Source organism: Dermacentor variabilis, chromosome 1 (assembly GCF_050947875.1).
Source record: "Dermacentor variabilis isolate Ectoservices chromosome 1, ASM5094787v1, whole genome shotgun sequence".
NCBI classification, from domain to species: Eukaryota; Metazoa; Arthropoda; class Arachnida; order Ixodida; family Ixodidae; genus Dermacentor; species Dermacentor variabilis.
In genome coordinates this window covers 24,950,211-24,955,083 of record NC_134568.1, presented here as the reverse complement: position 1 = coordinate 24,955,083, position 4,873 = coordinate 24,950,211, and the positions used below count along the sequence as shown (strand labels likewise).

Genomic DNA, 4,873 nt, shown 5'->3' with positions numbered 1-4,873 from the left:
GTAATTGATATCCTGATTGGCCACCATGAAAAATTATTGGTAACACGACCCTGCTAGACCACTGAAACAACTCCGATGTAGCTCATGTCACCCACCTCGGAGCATGACCGTGGTCTGAAGGGGCGTCCCATGAAGACAAGCGGACATGTAGCAGCAGATTGTGCACGTTGCATGAAAATTAATGCCGCACAAGTCCAACAAAAAAAATCATCCAACCACAAAATAGGTTACAGGACTAAAACTTGTGTTTACCTGATGCCAAATAATGCGCTTAATTAATTCGGGTGGTTGCCTGATGCCTAATAATGTGCTTAATTCCTTCGGCCCCACGTCTAGCAACCACAGGCGTTCCATAAATGCAACGCTGTGTAATGCAGCAAGAAAAAAAAAATTCGACGTCCGCGACAGGACTCGAACCTGCAATCTCCTGATCCGGAATCAGGCGCCTTATCCATTAGGCCACGCTGTCATGCAGAACATGCAGATACACGCTCATAAGCATTGACAAAGTAGATGTGATAAAGAGTAGCCCTTAACATGATTTATGGCAATAAATAGTGGGCGCAATATTCTTCGAAGGAAGTCGTTGTTTTGAGGGGTATCGCTTACAGGCTGCCTTCGCAAATACGCCCCAATTATTGGCTTTCGAGATGAAGAGGAAGAGGAGAGCAAGTTTAATCAATAACAAATTCATTCCTAGTCATGCTATTTGTTTAGGTAGTTTTCCTCCATAGTAAAGGAGCTGAGATAAATTTTTCATCCTGCTCGGTTCGCTCTACCCATTTCCTTTATACAACCGTTCTCATTCAAAATTCCTTCATCTTGGAGCTGTAGCCCTATAGAGGAAGGCCGGAGTTCTCGCGAAACACGGTGCGAAAACACCGTGTACTTAGATTTAGGTGAACGTAAAAGAACCCCAGGGGGTCAAAATTTCCGGAGTCCTCCACTACGGCGTGCCTCATAGTCAGAAAGTGGTTTTGGGACACAAAACCACATAACTTTTTAAAACACGGTATATCTCGATTTCTGACGGCATCCACAAATAATGATATTACAAAGAATTACGAGCATTCAGCGCTTTTTTTTTCATTTGTGCTCCGGTGCATGCAACGCGTTGCCTGATGAGCATTGCTCAATTCCAGTAGAAATGTCTATATCTACCCACAGTATCTCCCAGTTCTCTGTTTCCACCAAGAACTTCAAGAAAGCGCATAAAAAAGCGCGGACACGCAGGCGCAGGCGCAGAGAATGTTTGCCTGCCGATGCCTGCTAGCGCAGAAACCAGCGCCTTCCGCTGTGATTCGTAGAGACGGCAGTCGCAAAACAGATGTTGGAGATTCTCGGGCTCTTGGCGGCGTTCACAGTACGGGCTCTCCGCACGGTCGATTGAGATGTGCATAGCGTCGAGCGAAGGCGATGCTCAGGCAAATTCAATGAAGCGTGCTTGGTTGGCATCGCTTGAAACATAAGTATCGTTGTATTAGCAATTAATTATGCTCCCACAATAGCAAAAAAAAAATCCTACGATTACCTCCTTGAGAAGAGGCTTGGTGAACCATAGGAAACTTCCCAAGAACTGTAAATCCCGCTCTTACTTAGTGCGCCACAAAAGAATCAAGAACACTAGAGATGGGTGGCGAGGCCTCCTTGAACCTCTCCTAACACCCGGGCATGACGTCCTGGCATTTGACGCCATCTTCTCGAACTTTATTTGTTTTATCGGTACAGATGAAGTATATTGTAGCGTTAAAGTGCCAAAAACTGGACTTAGCAAGCTTCGAGAAGCTTTCCTTCAATAAAATGGCTCCGATACGAAAAAATACTTTGAAAATGCGTGACGTCACGGTGGCGTCCTAGCGCTGAGGTTTCGGCGCGAAGAGTTAAGAATTTGAACTGAAACGTTCATATGTTTTGCGAACAAACCTATTGCCGCAATAAAAACGAAAATGAAGATTTTAAAGAATAACCTGTAAGTTTAAGCTCACTAAGTGTTTTGCCTCTTTAAGCCTTTACATTGAGCACCGTTATCGCACACGGTTTGCCTCAACATTGGCTCGGCGCTGCATGCAAAGCGATTATTTTTGAGGGCTGCCTTTTTGCCACTACGCACAGGTTCAACCCGGAGAACAAACCGACCATCCACCCGATCAGTTTCCAGCCGTTCGGAAAAGGCCCCAGGGCATGCCTAGGGCGAAGTTTCGCTCTCCTCGAGATGAAGCTTATTCTCACCACTAGGTGAGCGTGATAATTCTCATCCCTTTGCTTGTCGGCATTCACGGTGTCATATAACGAAAAATTGATAAAATTGCTAGCTTTGCTCTCAGAACATCCTCGTCCATCTTTCGGTTTGGATTTCGTAACATGGCAACCAGCACATAAGCAATATCAATCAACGTAATGTTTTCCTGCCTAGGTAGACATAATATGTAACATCGTGTGTCTTAATGCTTCCGTACGCAATAACAGCGTGTGGTTCCATGAGATCCTATGTAAAAAGCGGTGCTTCTATATATGGCCACAAGGGATTATTGGATGTGGTTGGTACAAGGCCGTATCGATGATCCATACAATAGTTACTTTATTAGAAGAACAGCACAGGCATATTGCTTTCCAAATGCAGCCGGACGTCTTAACGAAGTCTGCAACAGGAGACGTTTGATACGCTACACAATTCCAAGAATGCTTGCCTACTCCGTCAAGTGTACGCTTTCACACCAGTGCTCTGTATTGGTACAAAATAAAATTTAATTACTTTCTGTGCTATTTCAGAATGGGCTTCAGCTGAGCTCTGCTTTCATTGCTTCTTTCTCCCCAAGTGGAGTCTGGATGAAGCTGGAGAAGTCAGAAGTGTGTTCAGAAGACCTGTGATTAGCTTTATTCTATTTAGTTGTCACCAGAGCCCGTGCCATAGTTTCGATTAGTTTTGTATGGTCTAGATTTCTGTGTATCCTTGTTTTTTTTTTCGATTTGTGTCTTTAGTAGCTTGGTTTTGCTCGTAGCTAGCTTTTCTTTTGTTTGTTTGTTTTTTGTACCTTGCTTTGGTGTTGTAGCCTCCTTTTGTGTTCTAGTTTGCTTTTGTTTTGCAGCTTGCTTCACTTTTTATCTTTCCAACCTTGCTTTCTTTTAGTACTTTTCGCGGACTGCCGGGCTTGGGCTCACCGGTTTTTGAATTTGTACTATATGCATGAAATAAAGTATATTATTTTTATTATTATTATTATTATTATTATTATTATTATTAATAATATTAATATTATTATTATTATTAGTTTGACATTTAGTTTGTCTGTAATAAGGTACATAACGCATTGCCCTGACTGCCAGGTTTCTGCCATACAAGCCCACTGAAGGCTTCGGCAGACCTAGCAAAATCATATGTACAATTTCATTATTTGTAATAAAGATTATTATTATTATTATTATTATTATTATTATTATTATTATTATTATTATTATTATTATTATTATTATTATTTTGAATGAGAACCGTTGTATAAAGGAAATGGTTAGAGCGGACCAAGTAGGGTGAAATAATTATCTCAGCTCCTGTACTATTGAGGAAAACTACCTAAACAAATGGCATGACTAGGAATGAATTTGTTATTGATTAAACTTGCTCTCCTCTTCCTCTTCATATCGAAAGCCAATAATTGGGGCGTATATGCGAAGGCAGCCTGTCAGCGATACCCCTCAAAACAACGATTTCCTTCGAAGAATATTGCGCCCACTATTTATTGCAATGGATCATCTTAAGGGCTACTCTTTATCACATCTACTGTGTCAATGTTTATGAGCATGTATCTGCTTGTTCTGCATGTCCGCGTGGCCTAATGGATAAGGCGCCTGATTCCGGATCAGGAGATTGCAGGTTCGAGTCCTGTCGCGGACGTCGAGTGTTTTTTTCTCTTGCTGCATGACAAAGCATTGCATTTATGGAACGCCTGTGGTTCCTAGACGTGGGGCCGAAGGAATTAAGCGCATTATTAGGCATCAGGTAACCACTTAATTAAGCGCATTATTTGGCATCAGGTAAACACAAGTTTTAGCCCTGTAACCTATTTTGTGGTTGGAAGATTTTTTTTGTTGGACTTGTGCGGCATTAATTTTCATGCAACGTGCACAATCTGCTGCTACATGTCCGCTTGTCTTCATGGGACGCCCCTTCAGACCACGGTCATGCTCCGAGGAGGGTGACATGAGCTACATCCGAGTTGTTTCAGTGGTCTAGCAGGGTCGTAATACCAATACTTTTTCATGGTGGCCAATCAGAATATCAATTACTGATGCCTTAGTTGCCAGCATGTGGGATGGTGTTGAATAGATTCTTTATTTTATTTTTCTGATAGTGCAGATACGCGGGCTAGCTTATCGTGTTGAAATTTTCAACGGAGCATTAGCCACCTGTTGGGACTGCTCAGTTATGCGTACAGGCGTTCTTTATCCTTCCCATTCCATAAAAAGGGTTAAAATTAGGCGAAAAGTTGCGGCTCAGTAACCTTAATGTGTTCGTGCGTTTCTACCCGCAGTCAAGACAACGCTCGCGCTGCCACTATAATATGTACCACGTAACCGAATGTACAACTTTCACATCAGTCTACGGGTATAAAAGTAAATCACGACGCTTTTTTTATAGTTTGTCCTTCTGCCGGGTACTAGATAAACGTGTGTCCACCCCCCCCCCTCCAAGTTACAGGAGTTTTGTTTAAGCAATCAGCCCACCTGCATTCATAATTAATACATCGGCTGGAAGAATGCTTTGGCATTATTGTAGTCCGAGTCAGACAGACTCATCCCCTTGCGATTATCATGTTTTGATATGCTACAATCGCGAAACAATGAACAACTGTTGCCTCGCGCCCTACTTTTTTCCCGC

General features: G+C 42.5%; 2 non-coding genes across 2 annotated transcripts; one reads left to right on the top strand and one right to left on the bottom strand.

Annotated features, from left to right (window-relative positions):
* Positions 1-393: 393 nt before the first annotated feature.
* Positions 394-469, bottom strand: TRNAR-CCG (transfer RNA arginine (anticodon CCG)). The gene has a single exon. It is a non-coding gene; the product is annotated as a tRNA-Arg (tRNA).
* Positions 470-3,816: 3,347 nt separating this feature from the next.
* TRNAR-CCG (transfer RNA arginine (anticodon CCG)) lies at positions 3,817-3,889 on the top strand. Its single transcript has one exon. It is a non-coding gene; the product is annotated as a tRNA-Arg (tRNA).
* The last annotated feature ends 984 nt before the right edge of the window (positions 3,890-4,873 follow it).